This window comes from Apostichopus japonicus, chromosome 4, assembly GCF_037975245.1.
Source record: "Apostichopus japonicus isolate 1M-3 chromosome 4, ASM3797524v1, whole genome shotgun sequence".
Taxonomy (NCBI): domain Eukaryota; kingdom Metazoa; phylum Echinodermata; class Holothuroidea; order Aspidochirotida; family Stichopodidae; genus Apostichopus; species Apostichopus japonicus.
This window is the reverse complement of record NC_092564.1, coordinates 25,679,395-25,694,596: the sequence shown is the minus strand read 5'-3', so window position 1 is coordinate 25,694,596 and position 15,202 is coordinate 25,679,395. Positions and strand designations below refer to the sequence as shown.

General features: G+C 32.1%; 1 pseudogene; it reads right to left on the bottom strand.

Moving 5' to 3' along the window:
* Window positions 1–2,942: 2,942 nt before the first annotated feature.
* The window catches only part of LOC139967118 (tyrosine-protein kinase Fer-like), a 29,573-nt pseudogene continuing 17,313 nt past the window's right edge, over window positions 2,943–15,202 (bottom strand).

Below are 15,202 nucleotides of genomic sequence, written 5' to 3'. Positions count from 1 at the left end.
AACTAATTAGCCATCCCACTGGAAGTCTTAAGTAAAACCAAAAAATAGGCATGAAGGAAACTGCCCAAAGCTTCAAATATTTTGCTATGTGGAACATGAGAATTTGTGGAAATTATTAAATATATGAACACTTTTGAACTGTTCTAGACCTACCAGGAATTTGGACCCTAAACAAAGACCCAGAGAATTATAAAAATTATAATTTGAAGCAATGTTTATAATATCACTTTTCATGGGATTAATTGTAAGGTACATAACCTTGAGAATCTGTAAGATAAAATATATACTTTACCGCAAAATAGCTAAAACTTCTTGCTGCTAAACTTTTAGAGTCTTGCTAAACTGTGAGGTTAATTTACAAATTGTAATGGAAGTTGTCAATACTTGGTAAACTATTTACAAGCTAATAGTGGCCAAACATGATGTGGTAGGAATTAGAAAATATGCAATGAAATATAAGCAAGATTTGTGTACAGAAATAAATGAATTTATAACAACCTTCTAGAACATCTGCTTAACCACCAAATCTGCTAGAAATTAAATAATAGTCACTAATGCTCTTTGCTTCATTCCTCAAATAATTTTTCTGTTGCACAAAACTTTTAGAACCATTTATTGTGAATAATCTTTCTCTTCTCAAAACAATAAATAAAAGATGTAACTGTAAGTAAATGATAACAAAGGAATGTATGATCTTATATTTCTCAAGTTTATTTTCCTTTAATAATGTTGAAATCAAATATTACAAAACGATATAATGCATTGTATGAAATATTACAAATTTCGGTCCCTGGCACCGAATGTTCCTATTTTCACCCATCAATCCTCGTCTACCACCTCCCCACCCCCACTCACTATTCACTCATCTAGTAACCTTTGTTATCTACATAAACAGATTAAGAGGGAAATATTCTAAATATGTTGCATGATTGGATAAACTTGGAAGTAAATAGTTAAAAGCCCATCTCTGTGATTTCTTCCTCAAGAAAAAAGAACTATTTCACACATTTTTGTAGAAAAATAATTATTAAAAAGTTTACTTTTGATAATAATAACATGGGATTGCAAAATAATATATATCTGGAAGTTAAGATTTCCCTCTTCCAGAAAAAAACAGAACACTGTTTAAAACATAAAAATGACAAAAATGTACAAAAAAAACCCCAAAAATCTTGCTATTGTTTGAGATCTTGAACATAACATACATCATATTGCATCTTGCTCATATCCAGATGTTTAAAGGAGCATTTTGAGGAAAAGTTTTTTTTTTTTTTTAGGCCCTGTCAAGATACTAAAATCCCATGCAACTGAAGGCCATTAATTTCACTTAGACAACTTTAACCTCAAATAATGTATTCCAAGTGGAACAATTTCAAACATGATCCATGTGATTTCTGTGCTTAAAATATGAAAAGTATCTGAGTGTTAAATATTGAAGATTAATGGATTTGTTAACCACTTTAACCACTGTCGGCTTGATTAAATTTACAATTAAACGCATAAAGCTTCTGTAATTGCTCCAAGAAAGTTGTTGTTTTTGGTTGAAAGCAATTTATTCCTTTCCTGTTGTTAGGGTAAAATGAATTGGTTTGTTTACGAAGTAAACACCCCCCCCCCCACCCCAATACAGAAATCATTGATACAAATATGTAGCTAACCTGTTGCAATATTGTTCAAAATTATACATGGCCTTAGAACTCATTTTTATACATTTCCTCCAGTTCTGCTTGTGTTAATTCTTGTTAAGAATGAAACTTCATGTCTTCTTATGGCATATATACATTTTTGTTTCGTGCGCAGTTTTTATCAAGTTTTTTTGAAACACACTTAGAAGGAAGTGAAAATACAAGGAACTCTTTTTCTGATACAACAAATTTGTTACCATTGAAGAACAGAAAGTAAAACACAAAATGTGTAATGTAGTCTAAGAGGTAAAAAATACTAACTTTGTAACACAAAAGAAGAAAAAAACTGTATGAATGTTGGTCTGTCAAATGTAATACAAACTATTCCTGTGTAAATAAAAAAAATATCTACAATGGCAGAAAAGGAGACAAAAGTCCTCCAAGCAATTCTGGGATACATATAAATATTGCAAAATTATGATGAGATATCAGATATGAAAAAGTTATCATGTGTGACATATTGATTTTTAATTTTGGGGAGAACATGAAACGCCCATTAACCTTAAATAAATATAAAGAAAATGCATTTCTTTTCCAAATGCTGAAAAAAAATAGCCATCTTAATGAGCACTCGATCCAAAACTTTTTTGGATTTAATACAAATCAATGACCTAGTTTTACGAACTCATTGTAATTAGTGACCATTTAGCAGTACATGTAATGATCCAGCAATGAGTTATGTCATAGACCCATTGAAATTAGTGACCATTTAGCAGTACGTGTAATTATCCAGCAATGAGCTATTTAATAGACCCCATTGTAATGAGTAACCATTTAGCAGTATGTGTTTTCTATTTTCTATTATCTATTGTTGTTACGTTGCAAGACAATATTACAACTGTATTATTCATTATGAGAATTGAATTCATGTTATTGATCCACTAACAAGCTCTGCCTGTATGAATTTCAATATGTTGAACAATCAATATGTTTTGTGCACATTGGGACAATCAATATTAACTTTTGCATATGAACCTCATTTTCATCTTTCTTTCTTCAAATTTTTTCAATAGTTTCAAATCAATAATCCAGCTTTTTGCCTGCAAACGGTCCAATAGTGTGATACAAACTTTTCTTGCAAAGCAAATACTGCAAAAGCAAATACCAAAGAAGCAGCTTGTGTCTCCAACATGGCTAAAAACTCATTGGATATATTTCCCTTGATGTTATTGATCAAACTTTTTTGTTGCCAATTAATTTATAAGAAGTATTTGAAATTTCCTGATACAGATAAAAAAGAGTTGGAACACAAAGATATATGTTGTTTCACTGATCAAATTTACTTTGCCATCAACTATATCAGAGTAACTGTGGTAAATATGCTAATGGCCGTCACAATGTGACAACGAACAACATCTCACCTTTAAATAAAAGACCTGGTGTCATCCCACGACAAAATAGTTAACGAGAATTACCATTAATGTATATCAGTTGGAATTTAGGTACACTTACTTAGGTACACTTACTTAATCAAAACTGTTTCAAACTGTATAAATGACAATTAACTCTACAGGGTGACAAATATTTGTAAATAGATCATTTCTTAACAAGACTGCAATTCTACGATGATTGGATGAGTACTGTCCTGAACAAACTTAACGTAGGTAAATGCCATGTATAATCCATTTTGAATCTGTTATCGATTCCAATCGTTCCAAGAATCCAGTGTTTGATAGGGGAACCATGCAACCCATATAATCCATTCTCTTCTTCACCAGGAAACACCGGCTAACATGAAACATTCTCTATCACATTCTTTAGGATTCACGTTATTGGCGGCCATATTTCTGGGATGTTTCCTGAGCAAACATTGGCAATAGATTTGTAAAGATGGTGGCTTTTCACCTCTGTACCCTTGAGTTGTATCAGACTGAATCTCACACTATTGGATGTTGAAATAATTGTATTTTTTACAAAGAGATTACATTCTATTTAAATATTTTATGTATCTTCTTCATCGCTGTCTTGATTTCTGAAAAGTTTGGTCTGTCCTCTGGTTCTTTCCTCCAGCAGGCCTGGATCCATTCCCAGACGGCATCTGGACATTCCGGAGGCTGGTTCATCCGATAGCCTGAAATTGAGGAGAAGATAGGCTTATAACCATGACAACGACAAACTGGCACAGGCATCTAACGGTCGCTATGGTAGTGGTCAATAACGAGACATTTTAGGCATATTTCCAAGAATGTCAGACTTTTTTCTACATCATTTGTATCATTCATATATATATGTAACTAGCAGTAGTTAGTGTATCTAATGTAAATTAAGGTGGCATTTTTCTTGAGGACGAAAATATGGAAGCAGTTACAGCTTTACAAAAATTAACCCCCCCTCCACTCCCCCAAAGAATAATTCATTAACTGTCTGGTACAGCTTTGGAAACCCTCTATTATACCTACTGTGGCTTTCTTGTGTAACTATAGTAACCAACTGAGGACCACCTGGTGTAACTTTTGTTATCTATTATATATCATCTTTTAATTTTAATTTTAATTGTATACAGTGAGTACTATTATTTTCCAGTTCATCTGGCCAATATTCTTATTTTCCTTAAAGGGGGAGGGTAAGGTTAAGGTGACTTCATATTCCTCTCTCATTGTTTTTCAGTACTTACCGCCCTCTATTTTCTCTCTGGCCTCGTTGTTATTCATGCCGGGGTACAGAGTGCTACCTCTGGAGAATATCTCCCAGAGGAGTACTCCATAACTCCAGACATCAGAGAGCGACGTGTATCTTCCTGAAAGAGGATAGAGAGAGGACAAGCAGAACGGGTTGATTCGTGAGGAGATAGATGATGCAAGTCTCACGTTGAATGGAAGAGTCTAAAACACATATTTATATATATATATATATATTTTATTATATATGCAAATATGCAAATATTTAATATGTAATCTGAACAAGATTTGAATGCTAGTACCACTCTGTTGATGTTTCATGCTACGATGTAAGCTAGGGGCAAATTTTTTACGGATTTTGACTGGTTGTCCATCTGACAACCCGGCCTACTAGTTTGTATGTCAAGAAAATTATAAAAATATCAAAATAAGAATCACTAATATATTCACTGTAGGAGAGATTGATTAGACCATTGATTAGATTAGATTAATCAAAACTGATTGGTTGGAATTAAACAGGACTATATCTGAGCCTTATGATGTTTTCATTTATATATTTGATTATTGATTCCTAGAGCTACAGTATGATGTGTCAACTGTTTTTAAAAAATTATTCTTATTTTTCAAATTGGGGGCCTGGGGGGGGGGGGGGATGTGGGGTGAAGAAATACATTATCAATTAATTTGGACAAAGCAAATTCTAAGATGCCAATCAGGATGCTCATTATGGATTCCAAGGGCTCAGGTAAACTCTTCAATGAAGTGGCAGGGTTTGGGATTGTAAGTGTTTCACATAATAAAACGATTTTCAAAATGTTTCCTTGTGCTTTATTTCAAATTGTGAGTGTTCTGATTTTGGCCAAAAATGAGAAATAAAATCTTGATGCTTTGGCCAGACAAAATCATTAAATTTTGAAAGAAAAAAAAATGTTCTCAAATGCCAGTCAGGATGCTCATTATGGATTCCAAGAGCTCGGGTATACTCTTCAATGAAGGTAAGTGTCAGTCTATGGAACACTAATAAAATGATTTTTAAATGTGTCTTTGTACTTTCTTTAAATTGAGAACGAATAATCTCATTATTGCTTAATAAGAAGGCCACCCTCTATACAGTGTAGAAAAAATTTAAAAAAATTGGCCAAAAAAAAGAAAAGAGAATTGATAAGGCTGTAAGCCATACAAAATCCCAAAAATTTTGACCAAAAAAAAAAAGTTCTCAAATGCCAGTCGGGATGCTCATTATGGATACCAAGAGACCAGATATGCTTCTCTCTGAAGTTAAAAGTGGTAGTTTATGAAATTTTTAGCCTATTAAAATGATTCTCAAAATTTTTCATTATAAATCCTCTCAAATTGAGAATGAATAATATCACTGTTGCTTTATAAGAAGGACACCCTCTATCTAATGCATATGCATGGTAAGAACTATAAAGGTCATGATTTTGGCCAAAAAAAACAAACTCATAAGGCTATAGCCATACAAAATCATTAAATTTTGGAAACAAAAAAAAAAAGTTCTCAAATGCCAGTCAGGATGCTCATTATGGATTCCCAGAGCCCAGATATGCTTCTCTCTGAAGTTAAAGTGGAAGTCTATGAAATTTTTAGCCTATTAAAATGATTCTCAAAATGTTTCATTATAAATTCTCTCAAATTGAGAATGAATAATATCACTGTTGCTTTATAAGAAGGACACCCTCTATCTAATGCATATGCATGGTAAGAACTATAAAGGTCATGATTTTGGCCCCCCCAAAAAACTCATAAGGCTATATAAGCCATACAAAATCATTAAATTTTGGAAACAAAAAAAAAGTTCTCAAATACCAGTCAGGATGCTCATTATGGATTCCCAGAGCCCAGATATGCATCTCTCTGAAGTTAAAAGTGGAAGTTTATGGAATTTTTAGCCTATTAAAATGATTCTCAAAATGTTTCATTATAAATTCTCTCAAGTTTAGAATGAATAATATCATTGTTGCTTAATAAGAAGGACACCCTCCATCCAATGCATATGTGTGGAAAGAACTAAAAGGGTCATGATTTTTACCTCCCCCCTCCCCAAAGTAAGGCTTTGGCCATACAAAATCATTAAATTCAGACAAAAAAAAGTTCTCAAATGCCAGTCAGGATGCTCATTATTTATTCCCAGAGCCCAGATATGCTTCTCTCTGAAGTTAAAAGTGGTAGTTTATGGAATTTTTAGCATATTAAAATGATTCTCAAAATGTTTCATTATAAATTCTCTCAAATTGAGAATGAATAATATCATTGTTGCTTAATCAGAAGGACACCCTCCATCCAATGCATATGTGTGGAAAGAACTAAAAGGGTCATGATTTTTACCTCCCCAAAGTAAGGCTTTGGCCACACAAAATCATTAAATTCAGACAAAAAAAAGTTCTCAAATGCCAGTCAGGATGCTCATTATGGATTCCCAGAGCCCAGATATGCTTCTCTCTGAAGTTAAAAGTGGTAGTTTATGGAATTTTTAGCATATTAAAATGATTCTCAAAATGTTTCATTATAAATTCTCTCAAATTGAGAATGAATAATATCATTGTTGCTTAATCAGAAGGACACCCTCCATCCAATGCATATGTGTGGAAAGAACTAAAAGGGTCATGATTTTTACCTCCCCCCTCCCCAATGTAAGGCTTTGGCCATACAAACTCAATAAATTCAGACAAAAAAAGTTCTCAGTGCCAGTCAGGATCTTATTATGGATTCCCAGAGCCCAGATATGCTTCTCTCTGAAGTTATAAGTGGTAGCATATGGAATTTTTAGCATATTAAAATGATTCTCAAAATGTTTCATTATAAATTCTCTCAAACTGAGAATGAATTATATCATTGTTGCTTAATAAGAAGGACACCCTCCATCCAATGCATATGTGTGGAAAGAACTAAAAGGGTCATGATTTTTACCCCCCCCCTCCCCTCCCCAAAGTAAGGCTTTGGCCATACAAACTCAATAAATTCAGACAAAAAAAGTTCTCAATGCCAGTCAGGATGCTCATTATGGATAAGTGGCAGTCTATGGAAAGGTGTTTTTTTTTTCCGACCGAATTTAGGGTTCTATTTATTATCGTTTAGCATTGGGTGTTTATTACTATCTGTTTTAGGCTTTTACAATAATTGTCTTACTGTACTATTGTTTCTCATACTTATTTATATTTATAAACATAGACTATGATTTAATCTTTTGTGCATTTTGTTAAGTTTTTAAAATTATTTTACTATTTACATACTTCTGAAATTGTTTTGGACTGTATGCGTTCAGGTTGTATTTTTTTTATTATCGTTTAGTACGAGTGTTTTTTTATATTGTTGGGCTTTTACATTTTATGCCTTATTGGTTCTATATATTTAATATTTAGGTTATTGTTACTATTTGTTTTTAGGTTTTACATTTGCAAAGCGCTTTGAGCAGTGTTGCTGATTATGCGCTTAAAATATTACTTATTATTATTAATATTATTGACTGATGATTTTTTTGTTTTAGCTTTTGGTTAAAATCACAGACTTTTTTTAATTCTTTCCAAAATTATGGTTAGGATGGAAGTTGTCCTACTGCATTAAGTTCAAATAATATGCTACATTCTCAATTTGAAAGGAAGTGAAATGAAACATTCTGATAATTATTTTAATATTTAGAGGTTTAACAGTCCATAGACTTCAACTATTAGTTTCAGTATAAAGCATATTTCTGAGCTCTGGGAATTTATAATGAGCATCCTGAATGGCATTTGAGAACCTTTGTTGTTTGTCCCAATTTAATGATTTTTGCATGGCTGAAACCTAATGATTTTTTGTGGCAAATCATGCCTTCCTGTTTTTTCCACAAGCAACAATGATATAATAAATTCCTAATTTGAAAGAAGTTATAACAAAACATTTTAAAAATCATAGACTAACTATTTAACTTGGAATCCATAATGAACATCCTGACTGGCATTTGAAAACTTTCTATCTTTTTTTGGTCCATATTTAACAGTTTTGTAGGCTGAAACCTTATAATTTTGTTTTATTTTTTGGCCCAAAAAAATGAACTTTTAAGTTGAGGGTATCCTTCTGAATGTAGCAACAATTATATCAATTCCTAATTTGAAAGAAGTTATAATATAACATTTTAAAAAATCATTTTAATATTTAGAGGCTTTTGGTTCCATAGACTAACACTTTAACATCAGAACTTTCTATTTTTGTTTGTCCAACTTTAACAGTTTTGTTACTCTAAAACCATAAAATTATTTTAATACTATAAGAGGCCTAGCTCTGAGAATCCATAATGAGCATCCTGAAAGGCATTTGAGAAATTGTTATTTGGTCCAAATTAAATAAGTTTGTAAAATTAAATTTAAATTAACTAAGTTATGATTTTCTTTAGCTAAACCATGACCTTTTTAAGTATTTCCACAATGATGCATAGGATGGTGTGTGTCTTTCTGAATTAAGCAACAATCATATAATACAATCCAAATTTGAAAGAAATTGTTATGACAAAGTTTGAAAATCATTTTATGCACATTTCTGAGCTTTGAGATGCCATTATGAGTATCCTGACTTCTGTCCAAATTGAATGATTGAATGATTTTTGATAATATTTGAAAACAATCATGACCTTTTAAGGCCTTTCCAAAATTACGCATAGGATGGAGGGTGTCCTTCAGCAAAAAGCAATAATGGCATTTGAAAACTTCTGCCAAATTGAAAGTTTTGTAGGGCCATATATAGCCTATGACTTTTTTTTTAATTCTTTAGCAAAAATAATTCTTTCCAAAATTATGCATAGAATGTCTTTTATTCTCAATTATCAGGTCTGGATGCTTTTTATGGATTCCTAGAGCCCTGGTTTGCATTTATTTTAGTGGTAGTCCCTAATTATCAAAATGATTTCATATAACACAAAATCATTCAATTTAGATTCTCAGCACCAAGAATTTTATGCTTTTCTCTGAAGCTAAAAGTGGCATGTTAAGAGGGTTAAAACTCCATTTTTTCTGTGGCTAAAATTCTGACCTCTTTTTAATTCTTTCTAATATTATACCTAGATTGGAAGTTGTCATTCTGATTTAAGTTATTATTACTTCTGAATTATTACTTCTGACTTATTACGTCTGAGTACTTAGTACTTCTGAGTTATTATTACTTCTGAATTAAGTAATATGATCTGTTCCCACATTGATAGAAGTTATAGCCATTTTTTTGTAAAATCACTTTAATGTTTAGAGGGTAAAACTTCTAAAGACTACCACCTTTAACTCCATTTTTCTTTCTGTGGCTACAATCGTGACCTATTTTTAATTCTTTCTAATATTATACCTAGATTGGAAGTTGTCATTCTGAATTATATTAGATGAATATGATCTGTTCCTACCTTGAAAGAAGTTATAGACATTTTTGGGGGAAAATCACTTTAATGTTTAGAAGGTTAACTTTCAGAGAAAAGATCATTTCTGGGCTCTGTGAATCTATTTTAGAACTTTCATATTTTGTTTAAACTATAATGATATTGTACATGCTTATAAATACCTTATTTTGTTTGCCTTATGATGATTTTTTATTATTTGCCAAAATAATGACCTGTTTCTAATATGATTTGATCCCAATTATTTATTATGTAATGGGCAATAGCCTTGTGATTCAATTTGTTTTTGGCCACACTCATTTTATCCTTTCATTTTAACTCAATACATGTTTCTGCATTTGAAAACTTTCGTTTTGGTCCAAATTTAATGATTTTGTAAGGCTAAAACCTTATGATTTTTTTCATTTTTGGCCAAAGTCATAACCATTTAATTTTTTTTCCACAATTACGCATAAAGTGGAGGGTTTCCTTCTGTGTTAGGCAACAATGGATACAATCAATTCCAAATTTGAAAGAAGTTATAATCAAACATGTTTAAAATCCTTTTAAATATTTAGAGGCTTTAAGTTCCATAGACTAACACTTTTTACTTTATATTTGTCCCAATTTAATGTTTTGTAATGCTAAAGCTTAATGATTTTTGTTTTACTTTTTACCAAAATTATGACCTTTTAAGTTGTTCCACAAATATATGCATATGATTTAGGGTGTCCTCCTAAATTCAGCACCAATGATATAATTCATTCCCAATGTAACAGAAGTTATGAAAAACATTTGAAAATCATTTTAATAAGCATAAAAATCCAAACATTACCACTTTTAACCTTCAGAGAAAAGTATGTTTCCAAGCTCGGGGAATCGGTAAAGAGCATCCTGACTGGCATTTGAGAACATTTTGTTTGTTCAAGTTAATTGATTTAGTAAGACTATTCATATCGCCTTATGAATTTTTAAATTTTCCACCAAAAATATCATGACTATTTTCATTCTTTCCACAATGATGCGTAAGTGACAAAGGCTGTCCCTCCTAAAGTAAGCAACAATGATATAATACATTCCCAATGTGAAAGAAGTAATTATGAAACATTTTGAAAATCATTTTGATAAGCATAAAAATCCATACACTACCACTTTTAACTTCAGAGAAAGTATGTTTCCAAGCTCTGGTTCCGTAATGGGCATCCTGAGTGGCATTGGAGAACTTGTTGAGTGTTTGGCCCCAATTTAGATATCATGAACAGTTTAATTCTTTCCACGGTGATGCATTAGATGGAAGGTGTCCTTCTGAAGGAAGCAATATGATATAAAACATTCCCAATGTGAAAAAAGGAATTTTTAGAAACATTTTGAAAATCATTTTAATAAGCATAAAAATCCATACACTTACCACTTTTAACTGAATAGCATATTTTTGAGCTCTGGGAATCCATAATGAGCATCCTGATGGCATTTGAGAACTTTTTTTTTTGTCCAAAATTTAACAGTTTTGTAAGGCCTTGTAAGCCTTACAATTTTTTTTTTTTTTGCGGCCGCAATCATGACCTTTAAGTTTTTCCACAATAATGCATAGGATGGAGGGTGTCCTTCTGTATAAAGCAACAATGATACAATACACTCCCAAGAAGTAATTATGAAACATTTTGAAAATCATTTAAGAAGCATAAAATTCCATACACTACCACTTTTAACTTCAGAGAAAAGTATGTTTCCAAGCTCTGGTTCCGTAATGGGCATCCTGAGTGGCATTTGAGAACTTGTTGAGTTTTTGGCCCCAATTTAGATATCATGAACAGTTTAATTCTTTCCACGGTGATGCATTAGATGGAAGGTGTCCTTCTGAAGGGAGCAATATGATATAAAACATTCCCAATGTGAAAGGAATTTTAGAAACATTTTGAAAATCATTTTAATAAGCATAAAAATCCATACACTACCACTTTTAACTTCAGAGAATAGCATATTTTTGAGCTCTGGGAATCCATAATGAGCATCCTGACTGGCATTTGAGAACTTTTTTTTTTGTCCAAAATTTAACAGTTTTGTAGGGCCTTGTAAACCTTACAATTTTTTTTTTTTGTGGCCAAAATCATGACCTTTAAGTTTTTCCACAATAATGCATAGGATGGAGGGTGTCCTTCTGTATAAAGCAACAATGATATAATACATTCCCAATGTGAAAGAAGTTATAATGAAACATTTTGAAAATCATTTCAATAAGCATAAAAATCCATATACTAAACACATTTTAACTTCAAAAAGAAGCATATTTCTGAGCTCTGGGAATCCATAATGAGCATCCTGACTGGCATTTGAGAACTTTCTTTTTTGTCCAAAATTTAACAGTTTTGTATGGCTATAAACCTTATGAGTTTTTTTTTTTTGGCCAAAATCATGACCTTTTTAGTTCTTTCCACACATATGCATTAGATAGAGGATGTCCTTCTAAATTAAGCAACAATAATATCATACATTCCCAATGTGAAAGAAGTTATAATGAAACATTTTAAAAATCATTTCAATAAGCATAAAAATCCATAGACTAACACATTTTAACTTCAGAGAGAAGCATATTTCTGAGCTCTGTGAATCTATAATGAGCATCCTGACTGGCATTTGAGAACTTTTTTTTGGTCCAAATTTAATGAATTTGTATGGCTATAAACCTTATGAGTTTAATTTTTTTTGGCCAAAATCATGACCTTTTAAGTTCTTTCTACACATATGCATTAGATAGAGGGTGTCCTTTTGAATTAAGCAACAGTGATATCATACATTCCCAATGTGAAAGAAGTTATGATTAAACATTTTGAAAATCATTTCAATAAGCATAAAAATCCATAGACTAACACATTTGAACTTCAGAGAGAAGCATATTTCTGAGCTCTGGGAATCTATAGTGAGCATCCTGACTGGCATTTGAGAACTTTCTACTTTTGTTTGTCCAAATTTAACAATTTTGTAGTGCTAAAACCTTACAATTTTTTGCCAAAAATCATGACCTTTTTAAGTTTACCAACAATTATACATTAGATAGAAGGTGTCCTTCTGAATTAAGCAACAATGATATCACCAATTCCTAATTTGAAAGAAGTTATAATAAAACATTTTGAAAATCATTTCAATAAGCATAAAAATACATAGACTAACACATTTTAACTTCAGAGAGAAGGATATTTCTGAGCTATGGGAATCTATAATGAGCATTCTGACTGGCATTTGAGAACCTTTTTTTTGTCCAAATTTTAACAATTTTGTAGGGCTAAAACCTTAAAATTTTGTTTAATTTTTTGCCAAAAATCATGACCATTTTAAGTTTTACCACAATGATACATAATATAGAGGGTGTCCTTCTAAATTAAGCAACAATGATATAATCAATTCCTAATTTAAAAGAAGTTATAACAAAACATTTTAAAAATCATGCTTTAAGTTCCATAGACTAACACATTTCAGAAGAAAAGCATATTTCTGAGCTCTAGGAATCCATAATGAGCATCCTGACTGGCATTTGAGAACTTTCTATATCTGTTTGTTCAAATTTAACAATTTTGTAAGGCTAAAACATTATAATTTTGTTTTAATTTTTGCCAAAACTATTGACCTTTTAGGTTTTTCCACAATTATGCATCATATAGAGGGTGTCCTTCTAAATTAGGCATCAATGATATAATCAATTCCTAATTTGAAAGAGATGTAATAAAACATTTTAAAAATCATTTAAATATTTAGAGGCTTTAAGTTCCATAAACTAACACATTTCAGAAGAAAAGCATATTTCTGAGCTCTAGGAATCCATAATGATCATCCTGACTGGCATTTGAGAACTTTCTATTTCTGTATGTCCAAATTTAACAATTTTTTAAGGCTAAAACCTTATAAATATTTTTTAACTTTTTGGGCAAAAATAATGAGGTTCTAAGTTTTTCCACAATAATGCATCAGATAGAGGATGTCTTTCTGAATTAAGCAACAATGATATAATCAATTCCTAATTTGAATGAAGTTATTACAAAACATTTCAAAATCATTTTAATATTTAGAGGCTCTAAGTTCCATAGACTAACATTTTAATTTTTAGAGAAAAGCATATTTTTGAGCTCTGGGAATCCATATTGAGCATCCTGACTGGCATTTGAGAACTTTCTTTCTTGTTTGTCCCAATTTAACAATTTAAAGTTAGGTATATCTGAGCTTTTGAAATCAATATTTTAGCACTCTGACTTAATATATAGTCCTTTTTTAAATACCTTCCATATAATTATTGTAAGTCTTTTGTCGTTATGATTTTTTTTCTAGAATCACATTATTTTTAAATTGTTCCCAAAGTGATGCATAGGATGCCCTGTTGATTATAAAAATGCAAAGGGTTCAATTAAATTCAGTGTTATTCAAAGCTATATCATAATGTGAGGCTTAATATTTCATAGAACCCCACTTTTAACTCAAGAATAAACCAGACCCTAGTTTGTGGGGGGGGAATTCCTAGTTTCTAAACTGTTTAATTTTTGCTAAATTTTAAGGTTTCATAACCTGTCATAATTTTTTCAATTTTCAGCAACAAAGCACAAATTCCTCTCGCTTAATAAAAAACATGCCATCATTTGATGATGACGTTATATTGCCCCTAATGTTAATTATTATTACCCAAAAAAAAATAAATAAATAAAATAAAATAGTAATAATAATATTTCACTTTTATATAGCGCTTATACCAGCAATAGGTCTCAAAGCGCTTTACAGAAGATATGTTACCCCTGGTCAATGATAACCTGTCCCAGAGACAATCCCTCCAGGCGGCTGCAGTTATATACTGCGCCCAATGACAAGTTACCTCACAGGTACCCATTTAACCCCTGGGTGGAGAGAGGCAATTGAGATAAAGCATCTTGCCCAAGGACACAACGTAATGGACTAGGCAGGAGTCGAACCAGCAATCCTTGGATCACAAGTCTGACGCCTTAGCCAATTGTCCACAACACTCTCTAAGGTTTTGAACACGCAGGTTTTAAAACAGACCCACAGAATATTTCACTTTTATATAGCGCTTTATACCAGCAATAGGTATCAAAGCACTTTACAGAAGATATGTTATCCCTGGTCAATGATAACCTGTCCCAGAGACAATCCCTCCAGGCGGCTGCAGTTATATACTGCGCCCAATGACAAGTTACCTCACAGGTACCCATTTAACCCCTGGGTGGAGAGAGGCAATTGAGATAAAGCATCTTGCCCAAGGACACAACGTAATGGACTAGGCAGGAGTCGAACCAGCAATCCTTGGATCACAAGTCCGTCGCCTTAGCCAATCGTCCACAACACTCTCTAAGGTTTTGAACACGCAGGTTTTGAAACAGACCCACAGAATATTTCACTTTTATATAGCGCTTTATACCAGCAATAGGTCTCAAAGCGCTTTACAGAAGATATGTTATCCCTGGTCAATGATAACCTGTCCCAGAGACAATCCCTCCAGGCGGCTGCAGTTATATACTGCGCCCAATGACAAGTTACCTAGCAGGTACCCATTT